Raw genomic sequence first — 23,099 nt, forward strand, 5'->3', positions numbered from 1 at the left:
GCGCTTTGTGCATTCACCGCCACGTTGTGTAACCACCACTCCTATCTGGTTCTAAAACACTTTCATCACCCCAAAAGAAAACCCCATATACATTAAGCAGTCACTCTCCTTCCCCTCAGCCCAGCCCCTGACGGCCACCAGGCTGCTTTTTGCATCTATGGGTTTGCCTATTCTGGATATTTCATAGAAATGGGATCATACAATACAAAACAAAAACAAAAACAAAAAAACACCTTTTGTGTCTAGCTTCTTTGATACTGTTTTCGAGGTTTCATCCCTGTTGTAGCATTCAGCAGCACTTCTTTTTATGGCTGAGTAATATTCCATTGTATGGGTAGATAATGGATAAAACCCATGTTCTGTTTATCCATCATCCACTGAGGGACATTGGTTTCCACCCCTGGGCTCTTGTGAATTGTGCTATGAACATTCATGTACGACTGTTTGTTTGAGTACCTGTTTTCAATTCTTTGTGATATATACTTAGGAGTGGAATTGTTGGGTCAATGGCACCTTTTGAAAGCACAGATTTCAGCATCGTTCTCCTCTACTTAAAACCCCCTAACGGTTTCCCTCCACACTTAGGAAGATGTAAAAATGGAAAGCTGTTCCATCTGGCCTTGTCTGTCTCACCCTGTGCTCTCTCCGGAGTCCAGCTTCCTGGACTTTGCAAATAGTCACGCTTCCTCCGACCTCGGGACCTTTGGCCCATTGCTTCCTCTGGTTGGGGGCTCTTCCTCTCTCCACTCTGCCTGCCTAGTTAACACCTACTTGGCTCTCAGATCTCAGTTTTCATACAACTTCCTCAGAGAACCTTCCTGAGCCCCCAAAACTAGGTCAGGCACGCCCACTCTAGGCTCCCAGGGCACCTTCCACTTGTCCTGTGCTACAGTTTGAATTGCATGTTTACTGCAAGTATTTCTTTTGCTGATTTGCTCAGTAAGTATTTATCCAGCACCTACATTGGGCTGGAGACTGCTCTAGGTACTTAGAGGCAGCAATGAATAAAACAGTCTCTGCCCTTTCGGAGTCTACTTTTTTGTAGAGGAAACAGAGAAGACCAGATAAACAAAGGGATAGAATACAAGGTCAGGTAATGGTTAAGTACCATAAAGAAAAGTAATCCTGGACTGGGGAGAATACTCCACAGGGAGCTACTTTCAGTGGGATCATCGTGGCAGCCTCAAAGAAGAGGGGCTTGGATAAGCATCCATCACCCCCGCAGACTATGAGCTCTGGGTAAGGGGTGCCTGTGTCTGTTTTATTTCCCATCATGTGAATCCCCAGCATCAAGGCAACTGCTTAGCACATAATAGGATAAATGGATAAATGAAACGACTCTGCCTTCAAGGAGCCCTAGCACCCTCTGTCCCTGTGGTCATCCCTGGTAGCCTGGAGGAACCCCAGAGTCAGAGGGTAGTCTCCCAACCACTGACCCAAGCAGGAACTAGGGAGCAGCTTTCTCCACCTCTCCCACCCCCAGACCTGCCGACTCCAGCCTCCCCACCCCGCCTTGCTTCTCTAGTGCTGGCATATGGCAAAATCGCTGGTGCAGCAGGATCCCAGGCAGCCTCTGAGAGATGACCAGGTGTGAGCCAGCAGGGCTCCCACTTGGATTCTGGACTGAGTTTCTCAAACACCTTCCCCCCCACCCTGGCCCAGGTACCCTTCACTGCTTATCACCCCCCCAAATGGCCTGGAGTTCACACTATTAGCCAGTGGCTCTGACTTAGAAAAAAAAAACCCTTAATACCAGGTGGTAAGATCCTGGAGCCCATGATATTCAACAACTCTTTGCCCTGCCTGGTATGCACCTTCCCAGTGTATCTCTCATCTGTGACACAGCAGAGCAGAGGTTCGCAACCTTTAAAAACCCATTAGTTACATACAAGGGAATAGTATTCAGCCTTAAAAAGGAAGGCAATTCTGATACATGCGACATGGATGAACCTTGAAGAGATTATGCTAAATGAAATAATCCAGTCATAAAAGGACAGATACTGTATGATTCCACTTATATGAGGCACCTAGAGCAGTCAAAGTCATAGACTCAAAAAGTAGAACGGGGGTTGCCAGGGGGTGTGGGGAAGAGGGAGTGGGGAATTATTATTTAATGTGTACAGGGTTTCAGCTTGGGAAGATGGAAAAGTTCTGGAGATGGATGGTGGTAACAGTTGCACAACAACGTGAACGTACTTGATGCCACAGACCTCTACACTTAAAATGGTTAAAGTGGCAAATTTCATGTGACGTATATTTTGCCACAATGAAAAAAAAATACGAGGTGCAGGGGGAAAAACGTGTGCCCTCTTTAGATGTAAAACTTACACCATATCTAACATTATTGGGACATTTGATATAAGTCAGCTCCTTGATTAACAAACCTCTACGGAAATAGGAAGGAGACCTGCTTTATTTCCAAATATCACCCCCAAACCTTGATCTTTGTGGAGAATCATTTTATAGGTAGGCTAGGCTGCTGATGAAAACTGCGGGCACACTGGGGACAGGAGGAATCTATCCTTAAGGCCTCAGTAATCCCTGACAGAACTGAGCACGGTTCAGCACGGATGTGTTGTTGAATAAACCACTCAGCAAATTCATTAGCAAGTCAGGACGCCAGTCCAGATACTCAGATCTCTAGGTACATTATCCTTCCACTAAACTACAGTGACCCTCAGGGTACCTGAGATGATGGACCAGGAGCTAGAAAACCAAAGGTGAGTTCTCAGATCTGGCCACTAACAAGGCAGCGGTGGTGGTGGATTAAACACGTCCTTCTGGCTCTTAGCTTTTCAGTTTCCTTATCTGCCGAAGGATGGCGGAAAATATATTCAGTGGGTTCCTGGGATGCCAATTCTCCTAGGAAGCAGTTGGCTCCTCACATGACTAGCTGCCTTTCAATCAGAATTCAGCACTAGGGCTGCTGGACAGCACCTCGCCACCGATTCTTGATGACCACTGGTCTTCCCTCTAACTCCAGGCTTCCCACCCCCAGGGTGTGCTCATTCGCCTGCTTCCTCCTGCGGAAGCCTCAGCAAACACACCCAGAGCCCGCACCCCAATTACAGATAAGTAATAGACACCAAAGTGGGGAAAAAGAAAAGCAGAGACATTCCATTCCATGTCTCTAGAGATTATAGCCTGTCCTAGGTTGACCAACTGCAGTGGCCATGAAAATGCATCCTCAGACCTCCTGCCGCGGGGAGCACGGTGCCGCCAGCTGCGGCTCTTCAGAATCCAACGCCACGTCCCCCTGCCCTCAGCCCCTCCCGGCCAACGACTGGTGATGGTGGGGGGATGCCGTACAGGACAGGAGACTTCCTAGAGGATGCCTTTGGCTCAGTGACCTTCCCCACATTGTCCTGACTGAAACGTTCTTGGAACTGTGCCCTGGTTGAAGGCTCTTCCTCCCCAGCCCTCCTTCCTTCTCCCTCTCCTTTCACAGGTGCCAGGCTTGCATCACAGGCTGACGGCTCTCCCTGCCACCTCCTGTTCCCACCTCTAATCTCTTCTTGGTACCTTCGTCTTGGACGACCTGAGCTGATACACATCACATTGTCAAAAGAGGGAAATACCCAATAAATGCCCTGCAGAACAGCATATGCATTTGGAAGAGAAGCAAAAAAAAACACCTTAAACTTCTCCAGACCTTACAGTTTCCATTTTAATAAGTGTGTATTAAGCCCCTGCTGACGGCAAACATGTGCACATCCCACACTCACAAGGCAGGCTGGCTTTCTCGTCCCCATTTTGCACATGAGTAAACTGCAAGAGACTGTGATAAATGTATAAGCTGCTTATAATTAATGATGATAAAAATAATAGTCAACATCATTTAACATTCACTGCATGCCAGGTACTGTTTAATACTTTTTATGTTCTGCTCGTTAAAAAAAAAAAAAAATCCCGAAAACAGCCCTACACTTTAGGGAAGGACGAAGAGTGAGAGCACAGATGTGTACTGAGACCCACTGGTGCGCTGCCCTTCAGAGGAGGTGACCTGGAGGAGGAATGCGGAATCATGACATCCCTGGCCCTGCAGGCCCCCCTTGCAGGCTGCCTCCACCCCCCACCAATCAGCCTTGCCCTGATGACACAGCCTCCGAGTTGAGTTCCACGGCCTGACGGATTATCTTTAAAGCTTCCTGCAGCCGCCTCTGGTTTCACGCCAGACACCACCAGTGAGAAGACAGGACAATGGATAATCAAGCACACGGTTCAGATTCCTAATAAAACAAGACAGTGTTGTAATGCACCCATCAGCCGTGGCTAAAGCCAAATGCAAAATGAGAAAAAAATAAATGTGTGATTTACAGAAAGAACAATTTTTCTCTTTTCGATGTCAAACAGTCAAAGAAAATGTAACGTCTCACACCGCGTTAATTTTTTAAGTGCAATAAACTGGTCATCAGAAAAAAAAAACGGTGGGTTAATTGCTGTTATCCTTCCACCCCACTAAGGGCAGTCTTTGGGGTTCCCATCCTTCAGGCCATACTTGCTCCTTCCCCATTACACCTGAGTTCTCTGTTCCCTTACTGACACATCCAAGTTCAAGACCTTCCAGGTTTCCAGCCCACCAGTACCCCCCCAGGTTTAGCACAGTGGCATACACCTCTGCCCTCTACCTTTCTCGATCTGTTTTTTTATATATGATACCCCTCCCCTACCAGGTCTCGAAGCTACCTGGGATTGGGGACCACAGCTCTGCCTTAAGCATCTCCTGCATCTCCAGGGCTCTGGTAGCCAGACAGTGAGTGTTCAAAACCACATGTAGAATGACGGACCCTGCTCAAGAAAATGCTGTCTGTGGTTCTGGTGAAGGGAAGAAATGAATAAGGGAACCCAGTCCCCACTTGGCAGGACTCAGCTGGGGGGAGAGACAGAAAGAGAAGGTACGTGGGACGAGCTGCAGAATTCCTAAGTTCAGGTTGCAGTTCTGTCACCCACACTGCAGACGGTCTGCCCATAGCACGGGGCGTGGCTCGTGATGGGTGAACGAATGAATGAAACAAATGAGTGAAATGAATAGAAGGAGCGATCAAAAGAACAGAGAAGGGGAAAAGGAAAGGGAGAGAAACACACAGGTATTCTTGGATCTGGAAGAGCTGGTTGGAGAAAGTTTGCTTTGGCACAAACTGTCCTGAAATGCACTGGAGGAGAGGCACGCTTCAGCCCTCGGCTGGTTTGCTGCTTTGAGATGCATCTTCTATAGACAGGCAGAGACCGTCTTCCTCCATCACCCGCGCACGGGATAGCATGGTGTGGTGTCCCCCGCTGTGTGGCCAAAAGCACAGGTTGTGACCTGGCACGAGGCTGACCTCCACAACCTCTAGAAGAGGACCTGAACAACTTAACCATCGCTGACCTGTTGACCTGGAAAAAACTTCGGGCTTAACCATGAACTAGGTAGACACTTCTTCAAGGAGGGGTGCAGGGGCTGGAGGCCACAACACCGACCTTCCGCACAGTTTCTGAACTGGTAGGAGGAGCTTGGCCCACAGACAGAGCCTGCAGCGCGAGGCACGGGTATTTCCTATCAGCCTGGCTGTGCAATTAAAAAGCCAAAGAGCAAGGGATGATATTAACCAGGCCAGAAGCACCAGTGGGGACAGCTTTGAAATCCAAGCTGCTTGGGCTTCCAACTAACCGCTCTGGGCCACGTGTCTCTCTTGGGTTGCAAGACGTCACGGCCTCATTCTTGGTTTCTGTTGTTCTCTGCATCCTCACGCCGCACGGTGACTTGGTCCATGGAAATGCAGGGACTCAAGTTGTCCGCAATTGTGGGACAACAGCACAAAATCTCCCTCTTCTTGCTCCACTGATTTATGCCCGGCTCCTGAGAAACTGATGACTTGGGAGAGCTTGCGGCGGCTCACCTTCCCTCCCCAGAAGGGCTTGGTGACGGCTTTAGGTAGTAAGAGCACTAGTTTCCAAGCAACCAAATAACAGGTCTTCCGTTACAGCTCTTTGTTTTGCAAAAGCAAAACAGAGCAGCAGGTAAGTAAATTGGCCAAGGCGACATCTCCCTGGAAGAGCCTGAGCCCGCTAAGATCCTACTAAGACCCCTTTTCACCAAATAAAGGAAAACAGACTAGCCTGACCGTGACTTGAGGGGACTCCCAATCTTGCATTAATTGGGGGTGTCAATGGGCCCTAAGAATCCAATCACCCAGGTAGCAACCCAATCAACGGCTGACAAATAGGCCATTTCTGTGCCCCGTTCTTTTTTTTTAATAAATTTATTTATTTTTTTATTTTTGGCTGCGTTGGGTCTTCGTTGCTGCGCACGGACCCTCTCCAGTTGTGGCGAGCGGGGGTTACTCCCCGTTGCAGCGCGGGTCTCTCACTACGGTGGCCTCTCCTGCTGCAGAGCATGGGTTCCAGGCACACAGGCCCCAGCAGTTGTGGCTTGCAGGGTCTAGAGCCCAGGCTCAGTATTGTGGTGCACAGGCCCAGCTGCTCTGCAGCATGTGGGATCCTCCCCGACCAGGGCTCGAACCCGTGTCCCCTGCATTGGCAGGCAGATTCTCAACCACTGCGCCCCCAGGGAAGCCCCCCGTGCCCCGTTCTTTATTGAAAAAATTAAAAAGCTTCTTTGAAAAGGAAACAGTGGCCTCTGGTTTGAACATTCCCCCATCTGTCTGAATCTAGCCGTATGCATCTGCCACTTAGGCTAGATTGCTTTACTCTTCTTTCTGAGCCAAGGTCAGGGGGACATCTCATTTGCCCAAGACGACCTGGAGCTCAGAAAATGACGTCTTCGTCCTCTCCTCCCTTCTCTTCCTCTCCACGAGGCTCGGGCATTGACACCTCGCCCCTCTGTTCTGTTTCACGCCGATGTACCATCTTCCGATTCATGCCTGTCTACCTTTCAGGCACTCATTGTCAAGGGAGTAATGGAGCCTGGCTACGCAGCAGGAGAAAGGAAAAAAGCTCTGGCTAATGCTGTGAGCACCCACTTCTCCCACCACCCCAGCCCTTTTCTCTGCTCCACTTACTTCCCACAGCCCACTTTCCATCCCCGAGACCCTTCACTGGGGAGCTCACCCCAAGTAGCACCTTCGCCCTGTCTCTGTAACCGCTTCTGTGGTTCTAAGCCTGGAGCACTGCTAAAGACTCCAGACCCTTGCAGCCCTGTCTCCAGGCAGCTGGGGTGCCCCGCTGGGAACACTCCTCCCAGCTGGTCCTTGCATGGGCTGCATCTGAATCATCTGTGGCCCGCCTCAAAAATACACACTATGGAGTCAGTGAAACACAAAAGGGCCACGGAAGCTATATTTGTGACGAGCGGGCCAGACTGATCCTAGCCCTGTCTACTGGAGTCATTGGGGAACCAGGTCCAGGGCACAACTAGATGGGGTTAAAAGAGCTCTCACAGCTGACCCAGCGGGAAGATCTACATCCTCACAGAAGCCTCCAGGAAACAAAGTCTCTCCTAAGGGATTGCATCTTGTAAGACCATCATGGCGGCACTGGACCTATAACATCAACTGATTACCTGGGAGCAGCCGCAGGAAGCCAGGCTACAAGGTACCAGCTCATTTCAGTGGGTGAGCCTCAAGCCTCATCACACAGGAATCGCCCTGCCCTGAGCTCAAGGCCAGACTCTACCCTAAGGCATGTTTTCCAGTCTGCCTTGAAGGACCAAGCTAATTCCCTTCTCTGGAGCTGGGCCAGAAATGAAGGAGAAGGTTTTAACTCCTGCCCTTCAGCTGCTGAGGAGAGGTGGGTGCTCGCCGGCTCCATATTTATGCACTTACTTTCTGAACAACCACGGATATTCACACAGAACTCCTCCACCAGGCCTTCCCCAGGTCCCCTGCGGCGCTGAGTTATTTATGAAGCCTTCTTTTCCAGGCAGATCCCACAGGTTACGTCTCCTTGGATCAGGCTCATCCGGGAAGAACTGGGAAACGCAGATGGGCAAGACGCCCCTGCTTGGGCGAGACGGGATTACACGCAGCAAGACGGGGATGTGTGTTTGCAAGTGCCAGATGGCAGGGTGGAGTCACACACCGCCCCCACCCCGGCATGTCCACTTGGTGCCCATGCCGGACAGACGCTGGGATCCTGCAGGGACCCACGGCCACTGCCTCCGTTCTTTCTCCCCCCCACGAACGCCCACTGCACTTGACACTTAGCAAATGCAAACCATCCTGGGATCACGCAGGGCAGGCATTAAGCAAAACCTAGAGACAGGTTATTGATTTCAAAGAAGATGTCATCCATTCCATCCTACAGGTGCCAAACTTGTGGCGGTCCAGAGGTGAAGTCACCTGCCGGGGTACCAACCTGCCCACGTAAAGCACGGATTCTGCCTCTCACCTGGTCACCACCTGCCACAAGTCCAGGAGTCCAGGGCCCGGGCTTTGAAGCTGACGTTTACAGTTCATCGCTACGTGACCTTTCCCAGCTGCACTCGTCTCATCTGTCATATGGGGCTGTCTGGCCTGCCTATCTCTGGGGGGCTGTGAGGATCAGCTGAGGTCAAGTGTGGACCTGCTTTGTGTGTTGAATCCCTCAAATCACACTCGGCTTCAGTATTTAAATAAGACGTAAAACGACAACAGTTTTCCTCTCGGGAAACTGTAAATCACACTCCAGGGAATAGGGTACTAGGTTCATCCTGAACCTCAGAATATGATCTTACTTGGAAACGGGGTCTTTGCAGATGTAATTATTTAAGATGAGGTCTTACTGGATTAGGGTGAGTCCTAAATCCAATGACTGGTGTCCTTCTAAGACGAGAAAATAGAGACCAACAGACACAGAGAGAAGGCCGTGTGAACACGGAGGCAGCGGTGGGAGCGATGCGTCTACCAGCCAGGGAATGTCAAGGATTGCCAGCAGCCACCGGAAAGCTACAAGAATCAAGGATCACCCCTAGAGCTTCAGAGGGAGCAGAGCCCTACCGCCACCTGGATTTCACACTCCTAGGCTCGGAAGTGTGAGAGAATAAACTTGGGTTGTTTGTAGGCCACCCGGCGTGTAGTACTTGGTTATGGCAGCCCTAGGAAATTAATACAAACAGGCATGGAAGTTTCTGGGGCGAGCACTGTGCTTTAAGTACATTTGCTCATCCATCCTTACGCGGGGAGGGGGGGGGTGTAGTATTAGACCACCATCTCACAGAGAGGACCGCGAGGGCTTAGAAAGGCGATGGAACTCGGCCAAGTTCACATGGGTCTATGGAGACAGCAGGACTCAGGACCCGATCAGCCAGCCTCGGTCTCAGCCATTGGACCACGCGGCCAGCAGGGCTGCTCCTGCCTTCTCACTGCCTGCCACCGTGATCAGCGCACGGGCCCCGATGGAGCGAAACGCAGTTACTCAGAACCTCTGGGGACCCGCGGTTTAGTTAGATTGCCGTTCCCATAGCGGCATTTCACAGATGTTATCCATTCCGTCCTGCAGGTGCCAAGCCTGCGGTGTTCCAGAGAGGTCAAGTCAGCTCTAACGACCTAATTAACACGGGTTTTCCTCTAGCTGAGGGTCCATCCTTAAGCACGGATACTTTCCTTCATTTGGATAGAAGTTGTTCTCAAAAAAACAACTCGTCTTCCTGCATCCTTAATTTAACTGCATTTCGCTTCTGCGTTGATGACTCAGAATCAGCTCAGAAACATTCATTACCGCGTGAGGACATGAGACATGATGGCCTCAGACATCTGGAGGTAGGAGGGGATGTCAGTCCTCATTAGAGCCGCCCAGCTGGTCTGTTGATGGAGGTGGCATCTGCATGAGTGACACGTGGTCGTCAATTTTATGTACCAGTCATTGTTATTAGGGCATTTGCGTTCCTATCTCCTGGTTGTCAGGAGGTCTGCACAGAGCTAGACCTTTCTCTTTCACATTTCATTTAGTCTTTCTTCCTCATCGAATGAAGGTTTGGGGAGCAGATAACCAAATTTCTTAGAGTTGGTCGGAGACTAAGGATAAGTAGTATTCTGGACTAAAGCATTCTTTTTTTTTTTTTTTTTTCCAGTATAGTTGACTTACAATATTTTGATAGTTTCAGATGTACAGCAAAGTGATTCAGTTATATAAATACAATAAATATATATATATATGTTCTTCTTCAGATTCTTTTCCATTATAGGTTATTAACAAGATATTGAATATAGTTCCCTGTGCTATACAGTAGGTCCTTGTTGTTTATCAATTTTATATATAGCAGTGTGTATCTGTTAATCCCCAAATTCATAATTTAATCCCCCCTTTCCCCTTTAGTAACCATAAGTTTGTTTTCTATGTCTGTGAGTCTGTTTCAGTTTTGTAAATAAGTACATTTGCATTATTTTTTAGATTCCATATATAAGTGATATCATGTGGTATTTGTCTTTCTTTGTCTGGCTTACTTCACTTAGTAAGGTAATCTCTAGGTCCACCCATGTTGCTGCAAATGGCAAAATTTCATTCTTTTTATGGTTGAGTAATACTCCATTGTATATACAGACCACATCTTCTTTATCCATGTGTCTGTCAATGGACACTTAGCTATTTACAATAGCTAAGCATGGAACACTGGGATGCATGTATCTTTTCGAATTAGAGTTTTCATCCTCTCCAGATACATGCCCGTTCTTTTGTGCATCAAGTCCATAAGCTTCAGGATTTTTCTGATCTTTCTCTTGGAATGCAGAGCCTTTTACCCCTGATTTCCTGTAACCCGGCTGCATTCTCCATGAAACAGCTCTTTACCATCCTACTCCGACCTTGTTGAACTGCAGAAGCACCCGGTTTCTGGGGCTGGGAGTGAATTAATGAGTTATAACAGGCTGCCAGCATGCACACGAGCACGCACGCGCACACACACACACACACACACACACACGCACACAATGTCCACCTAGTGTTCATCTACTTTTTTCTCCAATTGGCAGGATGGTCTTTAGAAGGCATTTAGGGGGCTGGCTTAGAGAGCCTCCCAAAGATCCTGGGACGTAAGAGGTAACTCTTGGCTGGCTTCTGCTTCTCCAGCACAAGCCCTTAAGAGCTAGTTCATCTGACTGGACGCCCCCATCACTCCACTCACTGTAGCTGCTGAGGAAAGGAATGCCACCAACACCCCACCCTCACCCACTCAACACTGTCACGGCAGCATCTCAGGTTAAAGAGGAAATACACACCTCCCGGTCTCTACTTTCATTTGCCGCGTTCCTGCTGAAATACGTGATCCCCAGACTGTGCTTAACTTACACACAGTCCGTGGTGAGGAACACCATCAAACTCAGAACTGCCTTTAGACCAGGGCCATCCGGCCCGCTTATGGCCCCGCAATGACGAGGGGGCTCCTGTCTGGGTCTCCTGCAGCCACTCCCCTCCCCACGGGGCAAGGAGTCCAAGGGACCCAGGAAGCATGTCTACCTGTAGCCCACACTCCCTTCTATTCCGAGTGTGTGGCATCAGGGGTTCTTTTCCCGATGACCCTGGACCCACTTCCAAGGCCAGCACGGACATTCTCGTGGTGATAAAGCGTTGACCAGCCCCCAGCCTGGGCACCCAAGGCCCACCAAGTGGCCAAGGTGACACAGGGCTAAACCTTATGGTCTCTGTTTCAACTCGAACATTTTGTGGATTCAAGCATGATGGGAAAAAAATGCAAAAGAGAGTAGGAACTCTGAGTGGACCAATGTTGTTCAGAGAAAGTAGTAGTGAGAAGAAAGTGATTTAACTGCAGCGTAAATGCGGGGTCAACCAGGCCATCTCTGAAAACCCCTCCCAAGCAAGACTGACTATAAACGCCCTGGTTTCTCTTGGTTGGGGGGCTGACTTTAATATCCCTGAGCTGGGCATTTCCACATCGTGAGGAAACAGAGCTTTCCTAAGAGGCCCAACAAAAACACCTCAGTTGGGCTTCCCAGGTGGCGCAGTGGTTGAGAGTCTGCCTGCCAATGCAGGGGACACGGGTTCGAGCCCTGGTCTGGGAGGATCCCACATGCCGCGGAGCAACTGGGCCTGTGAGCCACAATTACTGAGCCTGCGCGTCTGGAGCCTGTGCTCCGCAGCGGGAGAGGCCACGATAATGAGAGGCCCGCGCACCGCGATGAAGAGTGACCTCCACTTGCCGCAACTAGAGAGAGCCCTCGCACAGAAACGAAGACCCAACACAGCCATAAAAACAAACAAACAAACAAAAAAAACACCTCAGTTGTGATTTAAGAGCTGACAGTTATAGGATGAAAGGGGCAGTATTCAATTTGTGGGAATTTATTACATGTCTCCTACACGCCCTGCACAGTATGAGGAGCCATGGGGGTACAGAAATGTTTCCGGACTTTTACAAGTTCATCCTTCCACACGGACCAGAACTGTTCTTTCCTTTTGATCTCTTCTCTGTATGAGATCAGCATTCTTTTCTTTTTTCTTTAACACATTTCCTTTTTTTAAATTAGTTTTATTGGAGTATAGTTGCTTTACAATGTTGTGTTAGTTTCTGCTGTACAGCAAAGTGAATCAGCTATACGTATCCATATATCCCCTCTTGTTTGGATTTCCTTTCCATTTAGGTCACCACAGAGCATTGAGTAAAATACTGCCTAAATTAATTTCTTTCTTTCTATCCCACACTCATCATCTCAGCCCAAGCTCTTATCACCAAGCTGGTTTGACATCTTCAGTTTCTCCTCTTTCCTGTGCTTCACCTATAACGCCATCACCAAAATAAACATTCTCTGCAACAAGGTTCGGAAAATCTACATGCATTTCCCACTGTCGCGCTGCTTCCTGAACCCGCCCTTCTCATCCTTTTGCTCCTCTCCTGTCCCATCACCTCCCCCTCCACCGCAAGCCAAGAAAATCCACTTCAGAAAATCCCTTTCCCCAGAAACTTTCGAGGAGAGATTAAACTCCATCCCCTCACTCCCACCTCCTTGGAAATGCTTTGAAGTTTCCACCAGTTCATTTTATTTCCTTCTTTTTTTTTTTTAATAGCTATAGAACAACTACATTTATTTATTTCACATAGGTTGAGTTTTGGTACTTTGCAGTGTTTGAGAATTCGGTCCAGTTAATCTAAGTTCTCAAATTTGTGAGCACAAAGTTGCCTGTAGTATTTCCTTAACATTCTTTTGCTAGCTGCAGATACTACAGTGATATCTCCTATTTCACTCCTAATATTAGAGATTTGTGTCTTTTTTTCTTCTTTCTCTAGGTCCCTAAGGTTCTTTTTTTTTTTTTAATACGGCAGGTTCTTATTTGTTATCCATTTTATACATATTAGTATATAGATGTCAATCACAATCTTCCAATTTATCACACCACCACCACCCCCCTATTTTATTTCCTTTTTAATCCAACCTTATGTTGGGGGTAGGGAGGAAGTGGAGCTCATATTACCAATATTCTTGAAAAAAAAAAAGCAGATCCAGGACACTGTTGTTTTCAAAGAACAGACATACAGTACATTTGGTCCTGGGAAGATACTTCAGACTTTCCATCCATCACCACTGGGGGGAAGGGAGGAGAATCTAAAGATTCTATTTCTAGAAAGACTCTCCCGCATTGTAGTGGGTTGAACTGTGTCCCTCCCCAAAAATATACGTCCAAGTCCTAAGCCCCTGTACCTGTGAATATGACCTTATTTGGAAAAGGGTTCTTGGCAGGTATAATTAAGGTCAGGATCTCAGCTGACAGTGTCCTGGATTGGGATGGACCTTAAATCCAATGGCAGGTCCCTGTAAGTGTAGAGACGGGGAAACAGGCAGAGATACACAGAGGAGGAGAGAGTGTGAGGATGGAGACAGAGACTGGGGTGATGCGTCTATAAGGTAAGCAAGCCAAGAATGCCAGCAGCCACCGCAAGCCGGGAGAAAGGCACGGAAGAGAGTCCCCCTCAGAGCCTCCAGGGAACTGACCTCATCAACACCTTGATTTTGGCCATTTTGCCTCCAGAACTGTGAGCCATGAAACCACCCGCTGTGTGGTGCTGTGTTACTGAAAACTAACACGCCTGGCTGAGCCCCCGACACACACTTTCTAGGGACAGAATCTGAAGCTACCACTTTGCTAGGCGGGGAAGACAGCGGGGTCGAGGAAGATGGCAAAAGAGCCAACGCCTCACCCCCACCTGTCATGAAAGCTGTCACTGAAATTTCCACTTGTTCATTTGAATATGAAGGGGTCACGGTAACACAGATGGATGACAGGGTCACAGCCCATCAACGTGGCAAAACAGAGCTCAAGTAAAAGAACAGAGCTGCAGACTGACCCCTGCCCATCCCGCAGACTCCCCAAACATCTGCCTTCATAGGACGGGTCCTGATGTGAGCCCGTCCTCTTCCTGCCCTACAGGTCACCTTTCGTTCCCAAATTACCCACTTTTACTACTGTTAACTACATAGAAGAAAGACTCAAGTTACTCATCTTTGCCTTTTCAGCCTCCAAAGCGATCTGTCACCCAGGACTGTCCGTTCTTCCAAAAGGCCTCTCAGGTTCCCTCGTTCCTCCATTTACCCATCACAGCCCCAGCCAAGATCCCTGCCACCTCGTTCTGGAACGATCTGAACAGCTTCTCAGCACCCTGCTTTCAGGTTCCTCTCTCTAAAGTGACACTCTAATTGCACCCTTTCCCAGGGACCTGTCACAGCCCCCCGCCTCCTCTCCTCCGTGGGTGTTCAGGCCTGCCTCTGCCCCGAAGACGGCCACTGCTCTGTGATACCAGACGTTCTTCTCTGTTCCCGTCGGGCTGGCCTTCCCGAGGGCCCCCTCCTAACACACGCACTCATCCCTACGTCTCTGCCTTTGCGTCCACTGCTCTCCTAGCCGATGCTCTCCCCACCCCTCGTCCATAAGAACCTCCACACACCTTCCAAGGTCAAGTTCCCAGTCCCACTTCTCCCCATGAAGCCGATTCAAAGACAACAAACTAGTGAATAGAACAAATAGGAAGCAGACTCACAGCTACAGAGAACAATCTAGGGGTTACCACTTGGGAGAGGGAAGGGGGAGGGGCAATACAGGAGCCGGGGATTAAGAGGTACAAACTATTATGTATAAAGTAAGCTACAAGGATATATGGTACAATGCGGGGAATATAGCCAATATTTCATAATAACTATAAACGGAGTATAACCCTTAAAATTTGTGAATCACTATATTGTACACCTGTAACTTACATAATATTGTACATCAACTATACTTCAATAAAAAAACAAAAACACAAACTCTAGACGCCTCAATCATCTTGCCGTCGCCAAACTGCCCTAATAGGAACGTAGCATGTCTTACACGCACTTTCATTAAGTGACTTACAGATCTCGACTCAGCCCCAGGTAGGACCCAGCGATAGAAAGATGGACCAGAGCCAGTCCCTGCTCAGTAGGAACAGGCAGCCCGAGGGCGGAGGCAAACAGGTAAGCGCACAGGTGCAAGTCAGAGTCATGAGCGCTGGAGTGACGGGAGCCCACGGAGGGGAGCGGGTGACCCTGCTGGGAAGGGCCACGTCCTTCAGTTCAGCTGCATTTCTCTGTACGTACACCTCCAGGCTGAGCCTCGGGGACCCACCGTGGAAGGAGGCGTAGGAGCTCAGTGAGGTTAGAGATGTGCCGATCTTGACTCAGAGGTGTTCCCGTTTGCCTGAAGTCTTCATGGAGGAGGTGGCTTTTGAGTTGGATGTTAGAGGATGTATAGGGGTTTGCCAGGGAGCGAAGAGGGGAAGAACCCTACCGAGAGAGTGAACTGCTGCCTTTGGAGGCTGGCTTCTCAGAGAGTGTGGCCCGTGGATGGGGCGGTGAGGAGGAGGGTGTGGCTGGAGCCGGGGGCTGGGATGCAGTGGCAGGACAGGGGGATGGGGCTAGGGCAGTGCTGTGCTAGGAGGGGCCTCCTCTAAGTGTGCTCTTGCCTGCCTGTTCACCTCACTGGCCCAGACCTCCCTCCTGCGCTCAAGCTTAGTATATGGAGTTTAAGAGATGGACGTCTGCCCCCAGAGGAGCTACAGGAAGCTCACAATCGACATGTCCCGCCAGAAGGCCCCAGCTCTCCTCTCGGCCTGGTTCCTTCTCCTGGACTTCCTGTCTCTCTTGAGCCTGAAACAGGGGCTATTCGCAGTTATCCCCTCTTGCCCGTACCAATCAACTGCCAAGCCGAATAAATGCTGGACCTCCCCCAGCAGACATGCCTAACTAACGTCATTACTGTGGCAGCCCGAGTCCACGCCCTCGGAATCCATCCTCTCCTCCTTCCCCAGGAACAGGGTCTTAGCTGGGCACAGGGCTGTCAAGCCAGACACTTTATTTCTAGCCTCCCCCGTAGCTGGAATAAGGCATATAAACTATCACGACACAAATGCCCTTCTAGCTCACACAAGCCACTGCATTTCAGGTCTGTGACAGACACTTAAGCAGTACCCCAGATAACACAGGTGCTGATGAGCTTCTACTCCGATTACTGCAACTGCCTTCCAACTAGCATTTCACACCTCTAGTTTCCCCTTTCAAATGTGTTTCCCGTGATGCTGCTAAAGTGATCTGGGTCAAGTGTACATCGAAGTGGCATTTCCCACTGCCTGCGGGATAAAGGCCCTCTGGCCCCGATTTTAATCCGACGACAGCCCTCAGCAAGTCCGAACTGCTGGCAGATGCAAGACGAGCCTGAACATCCTTACACCGGGCAGAACAGCATTCGCTATTCATCGTCCTCCCCACCACCCCCCATGGGATGCCCTCCTTCTGTATCTGCTTCCATCCCCCTTTAAGACCCAGCACAGGTGTCCCACTTCCAGGAAGCCTTCTCTGACCTTCCCTCCCCCCTCCCCCATGCCCTCCTCATAGCTGACTTACCTCCATGCTAACACCAGTCACACTGTTTTGAAATCATCGGCCAGTCTGGGAGATTCTTTCCTAATGTACAGGGAGCACATCTAACAAGGCTTTGTAACACCCACTAAACCTTTGTTCAGCTGCTTTCAACTGGAGGGAAAGTGGCAGAATGGATGGAAGGTAGAAGATGGACTTCGGCATTTACACGGTGATACCAGAGAAGATTTGAACATCAACTAGATACCATACATGAGAGAAAACAGATCGAGGACATCACGGTTCTTTCTTGGGGAAATGAATTGTCGTGATATTAATGGACATCGAGACTATAGCAAATGATGCAGGCTCAAGGTTTTAACATGTGGAGTTTGAAGCTTATAGAGCATTCAGATGAATTGTGATGAGGCAATAAGCAATATGACCTGCAGCAGAGGAGAGAAGTTTGAATAGCATATATTGATTTGGAAGTTATCAACGTACAGATAGTCTGAAACCAGGGTGGCAGGGGAAGATGACCAGGATGCAACAGTGGATTCAGAGAACTATGGGTCAGATCAAAGGAAACATCAATTTCTAAAAGGCAGCAGAGGACCGGCCTGCAAAGGGAAGGGAGAGGGAATAGTCAGAGACAAGAGGTGCCCAAGTCAGACTGTGGTGGACTGAAGAATTAACAGAAACCAGAAAAGCAGTCGTGAGTGTAAATTTCTAAAAGGTTAGGGGCTTTCAATGCCTCCCTGGCCCAACTCAGCCAGTGCGGAAAGGCTTCGTGGGGCTCTGGGTCCTTCAGGAGCGCGGGCTGGGCTGTCCCACATTTCAAGTGCAGGTCAAAGAGTTGTGGGAACAGGTGGGAACAGGTGGGGGAGCTCTGGGGAGGGAGGATGAATGAAGCATCCAGAAGTGCTCAGAAGATCAACAAAGCAGAGCAAAAATCCCCCAGACAGAGGGTTTGTCACCAGAATGTCAACCTAGCAAGCATAGTTAGAGAGAGAGTATTTTCTAAGGCCTCGACCTACTTTGGAAAAGAAACAAGGAAATAGGATGAGGGCTTGAGGGGGATATTATCACTGAGGATAATTCCCTTGTCTTCCTTTCTTCTTTCTTGCCTCTCTCTCTCTCTCTCTTTTCCCTCTAAGGCTAGAAGAGATGTTTGTAGGCTGAAGGGAAGAAGCCAGACAAGGAGAAAGAATAAGGAGAGAGAATAACCGACAAAACTTTAGAGAGCGAGAACAAGATTGAGGAAAGATGGCCGGAGAGTGTGTGAGATAACGGAGGCACCAGCCCTGCAGTTTTGGGGCTCCTCCATCTCTGAAGAGGAGAGAAGCTTGAAAGGTGGGTTGTGGTTTCATTTATGCTCACAGGTAGAGAGAGGGGAGTGAAGGAACTTCCACCCAGATGGCCTCACAGTTTTCAGAGAAGTTGGAGGCCAGAATGATCAGAGCTGGGGAAGGTGGAAGGACTTGGTGGGGACTTGAATTTCCTGCTGCTGGAAGGAAGGAAAAGACTGAGGAGAAACAAGTGCTGGGCAAATGGCTTTCTTTTTTCCCATGTGTTTTTCTTGCCCTCCCAGCTGAAAATCTGAAGAGCTTCAAGATTAAGGTATATATGCATCTGAATCTTCCCGGTCCTGTCACACAGGGATGCTAGATGCATTTCACATATAGGTATGCAGAAATACCTTGGGCCAGGAAACTATATTAGCTTGGCTAGAAATGATCTTTTATGCTCAAAAAAAAAAGCTTCACTGGACTGGTCAAAGCTCCTCCTTCAGACTGCTGAATATTCATCTGCTTTACCTCACCACATGAGGTTTTCCCCTCCCATCCGTGGATCACGATGGGGTAAACGATCAGAAACCTACAGGAAGGTTGGGAGTAGCCTCAAAGGTCCATGAGCACATGCCGAGGTCTTGTGGCACAACCTTGGCTTTTAGTAATTTACTGGACGGGAAAGCAGGCATCAGGGCCTGGGCACCCAGCTGGGATCTGACAGACACATCACCCCACCCCATCTACAAACGTATGGGGAGCTTCAGTTAAGACCCTGAGTGTGCCAGAGGAACCAATGGAAAGTTCTATTCTTAGTTAATACTGTAACTACAGATGCCTTTGATCCTGACTCTTCCAGACAATTAGCCTATAGCCTGTGCCTGCAAAATTTTTACATTTTTCTTCCTGTCTTACTGTAAATAACCCAATTTCAAAGGCAAATGCTCTATCCACCCTCCCACATATATGCCTTATTTTAGACATCTTGCCTTTCCATCAAGATAGGAAAGGAGTCCTAGATACCAAAATAAGCTCTCCTCCCCATGCCTAAAAATGCTTAGTGAGTGAGAACAAAAGATTTCACAGTGAATTCTGGGGTCTTTTCTGAGATTAGAACACCCCAGGACATTCTTTGATGACCAGGGGGTACGCACAGCGACTTCCTGATCTGTCTTAGACCCGCCCCCCCCCTTCTGTTCAGGTGGGAAGTGGGATCTAGATCTGGATGGGCGATGAGATTAAGGGATACTGGAAGTAGTGCTATGAGGGATGCTACGGACCGGGGTCCTCGAGGCAGCCTCTAAGCATAGAAGCAATCCCATGTCTTTAAGACACAGTGCAGGGGACCTGGTATCAGCTTACTGGGACAAACACACCTCAAGAGGCTCTGAAACAGTATGCCTCCGGCATCTACCATTTGTCACTTTTGAAACCCAAAGCTTTCAAGGCAATTCCCCTTTTAAAAGTTGAAATGTTGGGGTTCCGTAGTTGCTTCCCCTTTTCTTGGAGTCCTTCCTTCTAACTATTCAGACCGTCACGACTCAGCCAATGTCTACTGACCCTTGGGGGTAAAGATAATTTTTAAGGTAGCAAAAGTCAAGCAGGACACAGAGAATCCATCTCTGGTCAGCTAAACTCAACTTCGCAGCCACGTTTCTGCCACATCCAAAGTCACCGTGCCCCTCATCCCCTGCCCGTTCCGTCCCCCTCCTGGGATGCACTGTCCATCCCGGTTGATTCTTCTCCCTCCCTGGACCCACTCCCTGGACCAGTCCGGTTATCATGTGCCCTTGTGGCGCCATGTCCCTCTCTGCTGTAGGTAGATCTATCAGGGTTGAAGATTCACATTTATCTGTATAATTCTTTAATTAATGTCCTTCTCCCCACTGGGCTGCAGCAGGGCAGGAACAGCATGTTTTATTAACCACTGTATCCCCAACACTTGGCACAGTTCAAGTAGCCTTTGATTTATTAATTATTGTTTTCCCAGCACTTAGGGAGTCAAATAGCCTCCAATTACATTCTCTGGGCTTGGGAAAGCGAGGTCATTTCCCCACTGATTAGACCCAAATTAGCACCCGAGGCTATTTCCTCCTCACCTCCTGGATCCCTTAATCAGAAATTTCTTCATCTAGTTCCTTTGCTAGCACCCACCTGCATCAAGCTCTCCCAATGGCTCTCTTGCCATTACTTCTTCTGGCTGAATTCATTTTTCTCCTGTTTCTGTGCATGAATAGTTTTCTCTAATGATCTCTCTTATCTGAGAATGATACCGCATTCGCATCTGGAGAATTTCTGAAGATTAGTTTGTGTTTATCCACTTTCTTTCACACAGAAGAGAAAAAAAAGTTAAGGAAGTTGACCGACTTCACACAACCAGTTAGCAGTCCCAGTTTGTACTTTCCATTCCTTAATTTTTCAGCAATTTTTGCTTCATGGCTTTCTCAAAACCAAATTTTCATCAGGCATGCTTATTAACCCACCCCCGGAAAAGGAAATATAAGACTAATACACACAATCTGGGGGGTGAGTGATAAATTAGGATTTGGGGATTAAAATATACACACTACTATATATAACACAGATAACCAACAAGGACCTACTGTATAGCACAGGGAACTATACTCAACATCTTGTAATAACCTGTAATGGAAGAGAATATAAAAAAAGAATATATATATATATATATATATATATGTTTATATGTATAACGGAATCACTTCGCTATACACCTGAAACTAAGCCAAGAGTGTAAATCAACTATATTTCGATAAAAATTTTTTTAAAATAATAAAATAAGCTTGACCTCCCAGCCTGGACTTTTGGATAATTTATGAACAAGATCAAGCTTCATCTTCTATATCTGGTCTGGCAAAGCTGGAGATGTTTGTGCAGGGAATTTAACATAAATTTGGGTTTCTGGCTTCTCCTAGAGGACAGAAAAGTGAGCTGGGGGAAATCAGGGCTGCCAGGATGCTATGAAAAATCAAATCCACTCACCGCCTAGGATTCAAAGATGTATAGTAGTTTCTAAAGTAGCAAGGGAGGCTACTTATCTATGGCTACACAATGGGGACCTGGGAATAACAAACCGGGCAGAATATCCATATATTTTTCTTTTCCTGTAGATAAGGCATCATTTAGTGTCAAAGTTTCCTGTGCCTCTAGGAGAGCAGACTGGTACATCCAGGACCGCAGGCTGGGCTAATCCCAGAGGTTTTCTGACTGCGAAAAAAGATTCCATCCTGGTTGCCCACGGTCGAGTTCTCACAAACGAACATCCGAAATATACACCAAGCGAACTGGACAAACAGAACTCGGCAAGGAAGTAGGCAGCCCTGCTCTACAACAGAACTGCGCTAGCATATTTTCCTTGGCCGGATGTTCTTTACACCATGGAGAGACCTGAAATCGCATCTCCAAGGAGTGAGATTATAGGAAGAAAATGCTTCTTTCAAAGGAAGCAATGAATTTCTGAAATTCATATCACATTTGCATGCGAAGTTCATAGGACACTGAACAAAGGAAGAAGGGAAGCTAAAAGAAAACAACTGGACCAAGTCCATATGGTCACTTAGCCAAGTCAAGGTCAAAACCCCTGACTCGCTCCCTGGTAGATGATCTTTCCACGAAGCTAGCGGTTCTCAAAGTGGGGCCCCCAGATCAGCATCATCATCATTACCCAGGAACTTGTTAGAAGTGCACATTCTTGGGCCCCATCCCAGACCTACCGAATACGACACTCTGTAGGCGGGATGCAGCAAAGCCCTCTAGGTGACCTCGATGTCTGCTCAAGTTTGAGAACCACTGCACTAGGTCAGTAATAGCAAATTATAATAGCAAACACTCACATTGTGTTTCCTGCATGTCAGACACTGCTTTAAGTCCTTTACAGATATTATTTCATTCAATGCTCATTGCAACCCGATGATGTACGTACTACGGCAACCTCTCATTTGACAGAGAAGGAAACCTAGGCACAGAGAGGTCAGGACACTTTTTTTTTACAATGTGTTCTGACCACCTCTTATTCACCCCGCGAGTGAGGGGGGGACTCCCCACCCTGAATAGCGTGAGATGGCCAAACACAGGGCACCGGACACTGGGCAGATGAGACTGTCAGCAGTTTACTGGTCACAGACGTTCACAGCCGGGGGAGGAGGGACCCCACATGCCACGCAGGGCCACGTGGGGCTTGGATTTAGGAACCGAGTGAGCCAGAGGGGCCCTGGGAGGCAGGCTTTGTAGTAACAAGAGGGTGAGGTGGCTCTTGATTCCTGAGGGAGGAGGTGAGTGGCTCGTTTGAATAGTCCTGCTGGCTGGGAGGTCCAACAACTAGGTGGGGTGTAGCTGGAGGGGTTGATAGGGAGCCCCATCCCACTGGGTGGGGAGCATATCTGATGAGAGCAGGGAACTCACGGCTAGAACTCTGGGGCCCTTTGAGGCTCAGCCATGTCAGGGCAGCACAGAGAATTTCAGGCCTTAAAACAGACAAGGTCACATGGTAGGAGGTGACAGAGTCAGGATGTGAAGCCAAGCCCATGTGTTCCAGAGTCCCTGCTCTAGTCTTAATTACCATTCTACCTTGTCTCCCCACTGCCTTACATCAAACTGCATCGGACACCACTGCTAGAACTGCCATATCCCCCTTGGGCCAACACACCCCTGGAAAAGCAGCAAGCTGAGTCAGGGAGGCTGTGGAGAGCAAGGGCAAAGGTCTTCCTCCTCTGAATTCAACGCTCCATCACACAGTGGCCGCACTCCCTTCCCAACCCCTCCACACAGCCCTCTGGTAAATCAGTAAGGCATACCCACAGTCCAGTGTGCAGGGTATATTCATTCACTCAGCAAACAGCACTGATTCTTTTCGCCAGAACTGTGCTAGGAGCCAGGCGTGCAAAGGCAACACGTCACAGACCCAAGAAGCTCCCAGCTGGGTAGGGGAAATCAAAACAGGAACGCAGCATCTGGGGAACGTGACAAGGAGCCTTCTGTTCATCTCTGAGATGTTTCGACCGCCTCCTGCAGGCTCTGGGGAGATGGCAGAGGCCCTTAGTGGGGGATTAATGAGCAG

At 48.6% G+C, this 23,099-nt stretch overlaps 1 protein-coding gene across 6 annotated transcripts in view; it reads right to left on the reverse strand.

Annotated features, from left to right (window-relative positions):
- The window catches only part of SLC39A11 (solute carrier family 39 member 11), a 422,853-nt gene that overhangs the window by 84,784 nt on the left and 314,970 nt on the right, over positions 1–23,099 (reverse strand). The window lies entirely within an intron of this gene.

Source organism: Eschrichtius robustus, chromosome 20 (assembly GCF_028021215.1).
Source record: "Eschrichtius robustus isolate mEscRob2 chromosome 20, mEscRob2.pri, whole genome shotgun sequence".
Lineage (NCBI taxonomy): Eukaryota > Metazoa > Chordata > Mammalia > Artiodactyla > Eschrichtiidae > Eschrichtius > Eschrichtius robustus.